The sequence below is a fragment of the Cygnus atratus genome, chromosome 10, assembly GCF_013377495.2.
Source record: "Cygnus atratus isolate AKBS03 ecotype Queensland, Australia chromosome 10, CAtr_DNAZoo_HiC_assembly, whole genome shotgun sequence".
Lineage (NCBI taxonomy): Eukaryota > Metazoa > Chordata > Aves > Anseriformes > Anatidae > Cygnus > Cygnus atratus.
Genome location: NC_066371.1, coordinates 7313489 through 7326955, shown reverse-complemented (window position 1 = coordinate 7326955; position 13467 = coordinate 7313489). Strand labels below are relative to the sequence as shown.

The 13467-nt window shown below is 49.4% G+C and overlaps 1 protein-coding gene across 2 annotated transcripts in view; it reads right to left on the bottom strand.

Annotated features, from left to right (window-relative positions):
• The window catches only part of PRICKLE2 (prickle planar cell polarity protein 2), a 98760-nt gene that overhangs the window by 62310 nt on the left and 22983 nt on the right, over positions 1–13467 (bottom strand). Inside the window, exon 3 of one of the 2 annotated variants that reach the window (XM_035546781.2) lies at positions 3796–4570. The exons of the other annotated variant lie outside the window; for it this stretch is intronic. The gene's annotated coding sequence lies outside the window, so the exon portion shown is untranslated. The remainder of the gene's footprint in view (positions 1–3795; positions 4571–13467) is intronic. 2 annotated transcript variants of the gene reach the window in all.

Below are 13467 nucleotides of genomic sequence, written 5' to 3'. Positions count from 1 at the left end.
CAACTAGATAAAAGAAAATTCACCTGAAACGCTTATGATGCCAAAGAAAAGGTGTCTATAATATGTCTTTTGGTGCAATTAATCACAGGTTCTTTACTGTCAGACCATCTTTAGGTAATGACAAAAAAAAAAAGGGAAAAAAATAGCCAACCCCTTTTTTCCTTAAGAAGGAATTAATCACTTTGTCACTGAAAGATGGTTTTTCTGCCATCACTTTTCTTGTACTGGCCAACTGATATTAGACACAAAACCCTGCTAGCGCTCGCTGTCCTGCTGACAGAGAGGAAGGATGCTCAGAATTAACCCACGCGTGTCCTCCCCGCTGGGAAGGGGCACATCTCAGCGACGCCACCAGAAGACCCCAAAGCAAAGGGGTGTCTCCGGACCTGGGGCAGGACAAGTACCGTCAAGGGCTGCTGGGGTGCCTGAACCACGTGCAGCTTCTCTTCGCCCCTCCGCAATGACATTGCTTGCTGTACAGTGACGTTACGTGACTCTATCCCATGGCTGGGATCTGTACCACGTCCTGGCTGAGCCCCCTGAAATGCCACCGAGGCCAGGGACGGTGAGCGGGCACAGTGCTGCTCCAGCTCTCCTAGGGAACCTGCTCCTCCTGCCTGACACACGGAAGTCCCCAGGGACAGGAGAGAGTGGGAAGCACGTCAGTGTCTTTGTCTCCTGCCTTCCGTCTGGGACCGAGAGAGGGAAACCCAGCTGGGATGTGCGTGCACGGCAGGGGACCACAACCGGGGCAGTCTCTGCAGGGAAGGATGCACAGGGGACGTGGATGCACAGGAACACGCAGAGGCACAGGGATGCTCTCGCAGACACGCTTCAGCTGTTTTCTATTTTGAACAAATAGCACGAAGAGTACAAACACTATCTAGCAGCAGCTGCAGCGACACGGGGCTAAAGACTCGTGTCTCGTGCAATCGTTCCTACAAACAGATAAGTTGCCAACTAATCCTCCCTTCTCTGAGTAATAAATATATTTGCATTTTTTCGTGGCACAAGATCTGTTTTTTGAAGGGAAAGAATCACAGAAGCAGCAGACAAATACTGAAAACTGAATATTTAACAAGTAAACTCTGTTTATGCCTTACAAAGAGCACTGGCTATTTTAAGCACATTAGATTGTTAAGTGAAATATCAGGAAACATGGGAAGAAAAATACACAGTGCTTTGTGCTCCGTTAACAGGACGAAAACCCAGCACACAGGAAAGCACACGGGGATGGATTTGTAAAACCTTCCAGCAGAATGACCTCCAGGTGAGAAGTGCACGAAGATAACTGTATTCAAAATTTCCCTGTCGCCTTGCACTGCTCCCTCCCAAAAAACAGCCTGGGTGAAAGAGGCTGCAGTGATGGAGGCACGAGGTAAAGGAAAAGGCAAAGTGGTCAAGGAGAGGTCATGGCAAAAAAACCCACGCAGTGCCCATCGTTGTCCTGGCACGGCACAGCCTTGATGCTGGCAGGGTTTTCAAGGAAAAAATAAAAAAAAGTCAACTGGAACATCAAAAGTAAAGTTGCTTTTGGTAATATTGGCTTACAACCAGCACCTGGTAGCACAGGCTGGGCATAAGGACTCACAAACCAACAGATGAACCAGAAGGATCCAGGAAGGCTCGTTATGCTCACGTTTGGGCTGCAGCTTTGAAGCAGAGCTGCTGAAAGGAAAGGAGCCTGGGGAGCCTGGCGCAAGAGAAAGCGGGACAGGCGGATCCACGCAGAAACCCAAGGCGGCTCATTAGCGTGGAGGCAAGCATTGTCAAAGAGCTCACGTCTGCACCAAGGCACGGACCTGGCGTAACTGAGCCCTGCTATTTAACCAGGAATGAATTAGGTTTTAGCGCACGGAGGTGAGACAGAGAACACGGCACAGAGCTGGCTCCGCAGCAGCCGTGGTGACCAGCAGACCTGCAACAGCCCGGCACCAGCAAACACCACGCATGCAAAACAAAAGGATTAAGTTTCCTCTTATTACCGCACGATCGCAGCCCTGCCAGCGCACACCCCTTACACCCACTGCTCCCCCGGTCTCCCGCTGCAGGAGCTCTGAGCTTTCCTGACGCTTTGCTTTCTATTGTTACGGGTTGATTCAGTCATAACTGCATGCCCCTGCGGGGCTGCGGAGGGAAGTGTGAACACCGTCACCCCTATCCTATTAAATACTCAGGTTCTGGGGACTTTTCAAGTTGGACTAATTGCTACGGGTGACAGAGCTCCGCTGGAGCCAGCAGGACTTGGCTGCACAGAGCAGCCTTTCCAAGGCACAGGTATTTTCTCTCCCTGCCCTTCGTAAATCTAGCCAAATAATCAGTTTATTTGGCATGGAGCGAATGCATGGTGAAGTAACGCCTCCTGCGTTATCGAGGTTCTCTTCAGGGATGAGTATGTCATTAATCACTGCTGAAGCCAACATTAAAATGATATTGATGTTAAGAATCCCAGGTGTCCCATTTGGTGCTCACATAACATATGGTACATGTGAATTTTATAGCTTTTGTATTAATCTGCCCAGAATGCCATCACTTTGCAAGATTTCATAAAATATTAAAATTACGGAGGATAATTTATTTTTACAATTCCAGGCAAAGGCCCTGGGAACCATGAGAACCTCCCCATTAAATTCACACAGGTCTGCGACTCACAGTCCTAATATCTTGCATCTGTTTGCTGAGTGAGAGAAAGACGCGATGTCTTGCAACTCCATTACGTGATGGATCAGTCTGAATTTGCTTATTAAAGTTCCTACGATCCATTATCACTGCAGGGGAGAGAGAGAGGGAGAGGGAGAGAGACACGACAGACTAAGGATGTTTATCAAACCACATGAAGTCCAGACAGACACTCCAAACAAATACTCCATAGTCACTGCAGAGAAGTGCCGGGCATCTTTATTGACAGCCCAACCATGAATCACACGGCTGGCTTTTAAACACCCAGCAGAAGGCTATGATGTGTAAGGACAGCAGAGGAAAAGACTGGATTTTCATGTCTTTTGGTTAATGTACCACCGCTACAAGCATTTCAAAAGGACTCCACGCACCTGCGTGCCAAACACTACTTGTAGCATCGAAAGGTGGCCGAGATGCTCGTGCACCAAGGCACAGAACCGACCATGGGGTTAGGAGGCAGCTCCCCGGTGCCTGTCCGGTTACTCGTGGCTGGGAGCTGTGTGGGAACCAGGCTCACGGGGGCTCTGGTATGGGCTGGTGGGCACAAAGTCAGAGGTGACATGATGCAAGGGTGGCTTCGAGCCACCCGATGGCAATCCCCACCGCACGTGCAGCAGGGGTTCCACGCTACGCCTTTCGGAGCGGGCAGGATGGATCTGGCCGGTGCCAAGATACTCCCTGCTATAATGATTACTGGAGGGAGTGATTTCTGCAATAGCTATCAGGAAGATTCAAAGCCAGCAGCTGCTGTGAACTTTGAACAACCACAGAATTCAATAGCAAATCTCTGATGAATGTTTAACACCTTGCAAATCTCTTTTCAAGATCAGGAACTGGTATAAAACTAGCAGCCTGCTGCAAAACTACGTGCACACGAGACACAAAGTCAATATTTTGAACAACTAATCCCCCCCCCCCAAAAGAAGGCTGGAAGGGATCGTGCAAGGTCCTTTGGTCCAGCCCCATGCCCCAAGGCTTCGGTGCACTGACTGCGTAGGCAATCGCCCACGCTGCAGGAAGAGGCAGGGGAAGGACTCAACTGCAACACCCCATTGTCAAGCAAAAGTGCGGAACTGCCCAGGTCGCACCTGAAAAAACAGTTAGTAATTCTCATACCTTAAAAGCAGCGCACGCAAACTTCTGCAAAATTTATGATTCCCCCGTTTATCGTTGCAAATGTGGCTTATTGAAATCCTCCAAGTCTTGCGACCAAACAAATCATCCTATTGAACACAAACTGAAGGAAATGGATGTGGCTGCATCTGCTTAAATGAGCACACAATTGGTAGTTACTAAGCATGCAATTATGAAAATTTGAGTCTGTATTTACAGAGATGTTTCCCATTAAAAACATCTTGGTAATACCAAGTATTCTTGGACCGCTTCTCCGCAACGTAAAAAAATAATGTGCAAAAGTACATTTTACTTCCAAGACACCATAAACATGAACGTCAGAAAACCAATATTCTGAAAAGGGAAGTTCGAAGTTTTCGTTCTTGCCCCAAATGGCAGCAGTACAAACAAATGTGCAAACAGCAACAAAACAGCACGTGTGCGGCCAGCAGAAAGATCGGTGTCCCACAGCCAAGATCGCAAATGATAAGGACATCGATGATGATAAATGAAGTTGGACCAACAACGTCTGTGCTCTGAATTACACTTGGATTCTGCGACTTCCAGCTCCCATGGCACACATGCTAAATACATGGAGAATTTATCATGGGGACATGTGGATCTGTGCATCGGTTTCAGAGGTACGTATGTGGATTCACACGAGCAGAGCGAGAGTGTGTGCCCCAGCCAAGACACTCGTGTCTCTCTCATGTGCACTGACGGGTGGGAACAGGCTCTTCACTGCCGCTTGCTTGGTTGGTTCATCCGCAATTAACATCTGGGTGCCAAAAGAGAACAAAAGCTGACATAAGGCCCCGGTCTTCCAAAACTATGGAGCTCTCTGAACCCTTGAAAACTAAACAGTGAATTAAGTAATTCATCCCTCAACCTGAAAAGGAGTTTTCATTTCCAGTTTAAACACATGCTAAGTTTTATAGATGTGTTTGCCCAGGGTTTTGACCCAGCATCCCAGCTGGTGAGAGATGACCCAGCAGATTGAGGGATCCACAGCACCGCCCTGCACCACAGAAACAAGATTTTGATTTAATGGTTCTTTTCTGGAAGAAGAACAAGTGGAAACATTCCCATTAAATTAATCAGGGTTGGAGAATAACAACACAAAAAAAAACCTTGCATGCACCACCAAAATGCTACAAAGATGCAGATGGCCATTGCAGCTCAGCCTCCCTTTCTCCCGTGTGAGATGCTCGTTGGAGAAACATCCCCCGAGGGATAAATCAAGTCCCTGTTCACAGTAACCCAACCTGGGGCCCTGCTCCCTCCCTGGGGTGATCACAGCGCACTGGCTGGGATGCAAAACTGTAACAGGAACCAAAGAATCACGAGTTGGCTTCACAATTTCATTTCTGGGAACTTCCCAGCAGCTCTGTCCTTCCCTTTTAGACAGCCCCATGCTGCTCATGTGTAGTTTCATTGATTCTCCTTGTTTTTACAGGTCCATCAGACACGACTAAAAGCAGGAAATAGACAAACGCACCTGGGAAAAAGTCATTACCATCCTTGTAACACTCCCTCAGACACTCCTTGCCGTGCTGTATTGGAGGACACCACATGCTCTCTGCATGCTGAGCGTTAAGCACTCCGGCAAAGGAAATAATCCTGGTGCTCTAAGCCACAGCAAATCAATCTGGATTATCCCATTATACCTGTCCTGAGAAATAAGGAGGCATTTCTCCAGGGCATTACCCATTCCCTGATTCCCTGACACCTCCCCGCGTTCAGCAGGGCTGGCTGCCCCCAGGCACAAGCAAGACCCCCACTGCCCAGCCCTCCGGGGGGCTCTCGTCAAGCCCCCAGCAGCAGATAGGGCTCCTGCTCCATGACATTGCTTGTTCACTGCACCTCCACCAGCAACGTATCATGCCACCACAACTACTTCCATAACGCTCCAAAATTTTACATTTTTTTCAGAATTCCTGGCTGGGGATTACTGACCTCAGGCCACAGCCTCAGCCATCATCCCTGCAGGGTGATGGCTCTTCAACACATGCAACGCACGAGCGAGGTGTCCCTATCTGGTGGTATAACCCCACGCAAGCAGACACGACCCCTGCCAACACCTGGGGGAGATGCAGAGCTGAAGCTGGCACGGTTTGCTGTCGAGTAGCCGCTGGGGATGGAAGTGAAAACACGACGAAGTGATGGCACGTGTTGTCAGCAGCGCTGCGCTAACGTCACAGTGAGCAGGAGCACGCACACCTCCCCTGCGAGTTCACTGCCACGGTTTTACACCAAGCTATTTGGGATGGTCTCCAGCCACCATAAACACACCCTTTGTTTGCAAGCTTAATTAATGCCTCAGCAGCAATTAGCAGAATCTGCTTTCACCGATGCTTCTTAAAACCAAGGCTGGAAGAGCAATTCAGCTTATCCCAAAGTAGATTTGCTTCTCCCGTGCTAGGCACAACACCAATACAGGCCTTTGAGATACATTTTCAATCCCCCTCAAGAAAATATTAACCATTTTGGTGACTTACATTTCAGTTAGGAAGAGTCCCACTCCACATTTAAACCCAATTATCACATACCAAAACCCAAAGTCGCTTACATGGCCTTGAGAGCTTCATCAAATGAGGAAAACAAATCTCACTGCCATTAGTGGAAGGATGCTCTGTCTTCAGCTTTTCAGATGCTCTGAACGTTTGACGTCGGGAACGCAAGTCAGTAAGTAATAACCACAGGGCAATGCTCCGGGTCCCCCTAGAACTACAGACCATTCACCGACAGCAAAGCTTACGCGCAGATTTTCCACGCAGTTCCTGTGTTGGATCTGCCTAACGTAACTGTCTCAGGTGATTTAAATAGGAACTGAAAACCTTCCCAAAAGATCGAAGCAGCACCGTCCAATTTGTAAATACCCTGGGCTCCGTGGAAGGTTGTTAACGTTAATACAGGGAATCTGTTTGATGCAAATGATAAAAAAAAAATTCTCATTACAGAGTTTCTTGTAATGACAGTACTCAAATATAACCACAACAGTCTGCTTTTGATTAGAGCAAGCCGTTTAGTGCCGCCGTTATTATTTGTTGTTTCTATGGTTCCTTGGGTGTGCATAACTCTTCCCAGACAGACACAGGGAAAGGCTCAAATGCTTCTTCACTGAAGTAACAAATTCTGCTGCGTTTCAGCAAGGTCAAGCTTCCTCACTGTGCTCCCCACTCATTTGTGGTACAGGGCAGGGTTTGGTGGGTCCAGTTCAGACTGGTCAATTCTCCTTTTCTCTGCGTTTCTATATCCTGTTTTCTTTTTTGTGTTTGTTTTTCTTTTGTCTTTCCACCTTCCATCCCCCCCCCCTTTTTTTTTTTTTTTTAGGAGCAGGAGTGGGGTTCCCTTACTCATTCATCCCTACTGGGAACTTACTGTGCTGCCCTATCGACTTCCAGAGGAAAAGGTTCCCGTTTTTATTGGGGCTGAAAGAAGTCATTCCCACCTTAAGGAGAATTGTTTCATGTTTGTTTAAACCAGCTCGGTGCTATGGATGTAAAAAAAGCTGCTGGCCCAGACGAGCGCATCCAATTAAGCACGCGGTCCCCATCCAGCTGCATTGGGTGGCACAACCAACACTGCAGGCTGGCAAAGCCACTCTCAGCCATCACATAGCGACATTTTCCTTCAGTCTCCTCAACGTGAGGCTTATTTTGATTTTAAAAATAAATAACGATAATGAAAAAAAAACTCCTCCAGCAATCTGTCAGGTCAGAGCGCTGCAAAATGGAGTTCGCGTTTAATTGCCCGGCGGTGGCTAACAGCCCCACAAGCATCTTGTGTGCCCAGATCTGCGACCTCGGCTACTTGGCACGCGCTTTGTTTGGTTACAAGAGACGACACGAACCACACAAAAGCGACTGCACAGATCCGAGGTCAGTTTGTGCAGTATTAATGAAGCAATATAGATGATAAGAAATACATCCAGCGCCTGGATATACTGTATGCTCAGGGGAACCGGGCTCATATTAAACAGCAAAATAGTGATCTATTGTGCAGGATGCATGTCTGGAGGAATGGCTTCCAGATGGGACCACACCACTCATAAACAGAGATTGCAAAAAAGCCCTCTTTTTAAATGAAATAAAATAAAAATATATATATACATTACATATACACATCGCTCACATTTTTCCAAAGGAGACTTTATAACGCCTCCCCTTTAATTTATAAGTCTCTTGTATGTAGATTATTTTTTTTGAGCCTAAGGTGTTTTATTGTCACAGTATAGCTGTGATTTTTTATTTATTTATTTATTTACCTTAGAAGAGGCTAATTTAAATGAGAATTGCCACACCTCTCTTCTGCCCTGCCAAATTCTTCTCCCAGCTCTCTGGACGGCTGGGATGGATTGCAAGGCTGGAGCTCAGACAGCAAGGAAAACAAATGTAAGTTGTTTTAATTTTTATAGTGCTTCCATGTGCAGTGCATAACCCCCTATTCAGGGTAAACAAAACCATTGCGGAGCTGGAGGGGGTGATAATCAGAGTACACAGATCTCAAAAAATACGTCAAACTATCAAACTGCCAAGCTTGGCTCTTTCCTTCGCTATTTGAAAGCAACCAAGCAAATTCTCGGAATTAATCAAAAATCCTTTACAAAGGCCATATAACAACGAGGCCGGTAATAAATCACATTAGCCAAGTATCACAGAACGAACTGGCGCTTGTCTTTTGGAGAGACTGATACTGGGAGAAAAACGCTGTTCTCCACCCTCTGTAAACATTATTAAAAAGTTGTTTAGTTGCCATTGACATATTGTTCACAAAGCTGTTGAAAGGTGGCCTGCTTGCCAGCGATGCAGGGAAGTGTTCAGCACGGGCTGAAGCCATACCACGAGTCCGGGTCCCTGCTGGCAGGCACCAGCGCTCCTCTGGGTGCCAGGGCCGAGGACACCCAACAGCCACAAGCCGATTTTACCTCTTGCAACTCCAATATTTGACTCCTGCTCCGTTTCTTGCATCTGTTCGCCAAGCCCAGCGATGTGCTTATCGGTTTCATTTAAACATTATTTACCTCTCGAACATAAACAGTTTATCGCTCGAGAGCTACTCTACGCCAAACGCGGGCTGCGAGCAATATTCCATCCTCTCACTTATGTAAATACCATTTATTCACAGGAGGCACAAAGTGCCTGCGCCGAGGCCCACGAAGCTCTGCACCCACAATTTGACAGAAAATCTGAAAAATGGGGAAAGGCTCGATGCAAAACCATCAACAGGTATAAATCAGGAGGGGCCCCCCGCACCACCAGGGCACGTCGCAATCCGACGCTCGCTGTGCGCCACAAGCCACCCACCCAAAGGTGCTGAGCGATTTTCGGCAATCCCAAGCAGTTCTGAAAAGACAATTTTCTGGGGGGAAATGTCAGATTATGGCAAAGTTGGTACGGCTTTTTGCTTTGTGGCACTGTTTTGTCACACTCAGGAGGAGCCTGGAAAAAATGATGGCCAAAACACTGTGACAGCCAGGTTGTGCTGCTTAGATGGTGGAAATTGGTATTCCCAAGTAAAATGGTATTCCTGAATGACTGATGATACAACTGATACAAGTTCAGTGCCAACAACAACAAAAAAAACACAGGAAAAATTAATTCACATTCTAATCTCCGTTTACTTTGCTAATGGCTCCAAACCCTTCCCCTATTCACCGGCGTTACTACCTGTTTACTAAATACTGCAATGAAGAGCTTTTTTCCCCCCTTGTTTATTTATATTTCCTATTAAGAGGAAGGCAGCGCCTTTCGGAAGGGCCATATACCTGGTGGCTGCTGTCAGCAAAACAACAGCCACCACAGCCGCCTGCAGCCTGAGCAAGCTCCCGGACGAAGCGCCGCGCGGCGGGGTGGAAATCAAGCGAAGTCGCGCCCGCTCGCCACATCCAACAACATCCTCCGTGCAACCAGCTTGGCAGCTGGTGGAAATAAAGCAACCTCTCACGGACCTGCCCGTGGCAAAGCCCCGAGCGGGGTGGATAAACGCCCCGTGAGTCACTTCGTTACCAAGGCTAAGCGCGAGCTAATTAATTGACTGTATCTGTTCCTCTGCTCTGTATTTATGAAATGCAATCTCCCCCCAGAAAGGCTGGCTGCCTTGCAGTTACAACATTCAGATGTTATAAATTCGTGAGCCAGAATCAGTAAACATGATGCAATTAGAAAAATAAGCTGATGTGGAAAATCAGCTTAAAGGGTCCTCGAGAGAAAAAGCACTTCTAGATAAAACAACTCATAAAAATGCACGCGATAGCGGCCTGGCTGCAGCACAGCAAACAGCCAGGGAGTACATTTTACTTCATCCTGAGCAGATTACACCCTGAGACAGGTCGTTCTGCCTTCCCATCACAAATGTGTAGCAAACGTGAAGCACGGTCCTGCTTCTTGAGACATTTTACCCAGACTGGACCAAGGATTTGTGGCCGTATTTAGTCTGTACGAAGACGGACAGAAGGGTTCTTCTCCGGCTGTGCTTCTTGCTGTTTGCCAACATTTCTTTGTGATTTTACTGTCACGTTAATTCTCTTTAAATCCCATTATAATCACCCTTAATCCAGCTGCCTGGATCCCAGCATTCGTTACCTTGCCATTTACCCTAGGTGAGGTGTGAAGCTGCTTCATCCCACCCGAGTCAGATGAGTTTCTAATTGCAGAACCCTTCCCAGGTTCTTTGTTTCTACTTGCAAAACAATTTCCAGTCAGGAGGCAAGTAAACCCTTGCACAAAGCCTGCGCTTTCACACGGTCAGCACATTTCTTGGCTCCCTCGGCAGCTCCCCAAACCACTGACCAGCGGCCTGCCTCCTGCAGGACCCGACACGAGAGGACCGGTCCGTCCCTCGGTGGCTTCTCCCTTTTCAGAGGTCTCGAGACACCTGGGTGGGCAAACCTCTCATCTCCTCAGAGGGCTCCCATGAATCACAGCCTCTCATGCAAAGTCTGAGGTCACTCGGAGAGAGACAGAGAAGCATTTTTGGTTGCAAGATCATCATTTTGGGACACTCTGCCCTACATCTCCACCAGCGGGTGTGGAGGCCGAGGGGCGGGAGTCTCTGCGCTGGGAAAAAGCCCAGCTGCAAACCAGGCACCAAACCAACACAAGACCAGGGTGATACCCCCTACCCTTAAGACCTTGTAACCCCCTCGAGGAGAGAACGGGTTTATCCTATTGCTTTTTTGGGTTATGTCGTGCAACCAAAAGCGGCCAGGAGCACTCCTCTCTCTTCTCCTAAAATAAACCCATAAAGACCACGGCGCGCATCACCGGGCTGGGGCCACAGTTACTGCCCTCTGCTCCACCCCCAACCCATGCCCACAAACCCGCACCCCTCGAGGAGCCGTAAGCCACTTGCACATCAGGACTGGGGATTTGGGGGATTTTTTCCTTTCTTCTGGCTCCGAGCGATGCAAGGAGCTGGCTGAGCATTTGGGCAGATTGTTAACCCAGCGCACATGCCAACGTGTGTCAGACACCATGGCAACTGGTGCGCTAAGCTAATTATGGCTGTACACAACGCCTAATAATGAAGCATTATATCGCCTCATTAGAGAGCCTTTGCCTGGCTTCGGCCCCGCTCCCCGTGCTGGCTGCAAGGTGAGGCAGGCACCCGTCCGCCAAAGCTCTGCGATGCTGGGGGGGGTGCACCCGGGCACGGACCGCTCCATCCATCCCAGCAAAAAGGGTTTTGTGGGTGACAGGCACCCCGTCGAGGTGACAGAGCCAGCAAACTCTGCAGCTCTTCTAAGAAACAGCCGTGCCACAAGAAAAACTGACAGGGGCGAGCTCCGGGCGCAGGTCCCGCTGCCCACCTCCCTCCCCAGCACCATCGCTGCTCTCCGTGTGTGGTCCCCGTATAAGCACCATCTGTCTCGAGTTTAGCACAACACCACCGCAGTCCCACCAATTAAAACAGCCTGCCAGAGTTAAATCCTAAATAAATGCAAAGTTGAGTAAACGATCGGCAGCGAAGATAAATAGGAAGGGGAAGCCCAAGCACCAACAGGGTTGGGATAGGAGCTGGGGCAGGCACTGTGCTGATGCACGGGAATGGGACCCATCCTCAAATCCCACACCCACTGTGCCTGCAAACCCTGGGTTTGGCACCCCAAGGCCATCCCAACCCCCAGGATCCGGGGGTACAACTGAGACACCCAGAGACTCAGCCCCTCATCCAGCCACTGCAGCCCGTTTGCTGCCTTCATCATCCAGAGTGAAAATCAGGTGCTGTTTTGAAAAGGGAGCGAGGAATAATGGGCTGGTTGTGCTGCGCTCGTCTCTGAAATCCAGGTCAAATCAGCCTCGGGTAGAGTCATTTCCCTTCCTGGCCGTTAGAGTGGTGACAGCCCCGTCAGGAAATCGCTGGCTCTTTAATGCCGACTGAACTGCTCGTGGCTGCCTGTACCTCGCTACAGCAGCAGCAGTCGGGGGGGGGGGGGGGGGAAGGCTGCAGATCATCACACGTGGAAATGCAATTTGCTGTGAGTTAGGGGAAAAGCACCGTCAAAATGCAAATCTTGTTTGTTCAGGAGCAGAATGAGTTTAAAGGCTGAAACTCCAGACGCGAGGAGCATCACCTGGATGTTCTCCTCCGCTCACCTCTCGCTGACAACAAAGCGAGCAGCGATGCAAGGCGAGTTAAAAACACAGCCACAGGTGGGCAAGACATGAAAGCGCAGCCTGGCCCTCACCACATTAGCAGGAGTGACCGGAGCAATGCGACATGAAATGATGCCCTCGAAATGTAAATAGGGAGCGACCATCTGCATGGGGCCAGGAGATGAACTCGGCAGTGTTCATCACCACGCTCGTGTTACCAACTGATGTGGTTTCCAGAAACCCTGACTGAAGCCCAACGCGCAGCTGACCTCGATTTACTTTCTCCTGCTTACAAAAAAAGAAACGCAGAAACAACGGTTTCCTCTGCGGCTCTGTGAAGACTTGAAAAGTAAAAGGCGATGAAAAGGAGCAGAGGTGGATGGGGTTTGGGGAGCCACAGACAAACAGAGCACACTGAGCAGCCGTCGCAAAGTGTCAGGCACCGGGCCAACCCGCCAGCTCCCCAAAAACCCTGCCAAATTCACCGTCAGCTAAAACTGCAAGCCACCATGTGCCGAAGAGCCTGCAGAAGACCCTGCCGCCATCCGTGCCCAGGGGGGTCCCACGGCCAGCTGGCTCCCCGGCTGACTTTCCCTGCTCTCAGCTTCCCCATGCGAGTGCCAGCAAAGCTTTGGGGCACGGTGGGGTGCTCGTGCATGCCAGGATGCACACACACACGCATGCTGCTGCCAGTGCTGCACAAGCATGCTGAACAGCTGAATTCCTGCATGCTTCAAGACACTGAGCCACTTGGAAACCCGTCTGGAGCAATAGGAACAACATTCACGTGCAGCCCTCAGCCAGAGACGAGCAGTGCTGAGGAATGGGATGGGGCTTGGGGGCTTTGGGGAGTAAGAGGAAAATGGAACAGCCCTCATCTTTCTCGTCCTGTCATTATACCTCTGTCACCAGCACAAGAAGCTCCTCTGGTCCCTGCTGCTCACGCCACAGAGCTGTGTTCACCCAGATGGGAGCACTGCATCCTCTCGGAGCAGCAGTCCCCCACCGTGGGTGGTGCCTGCAGTCACCCCGTGGCCCGTTCAACCCCTGCAGGCAGGACAGGACATGTGCCCTTATA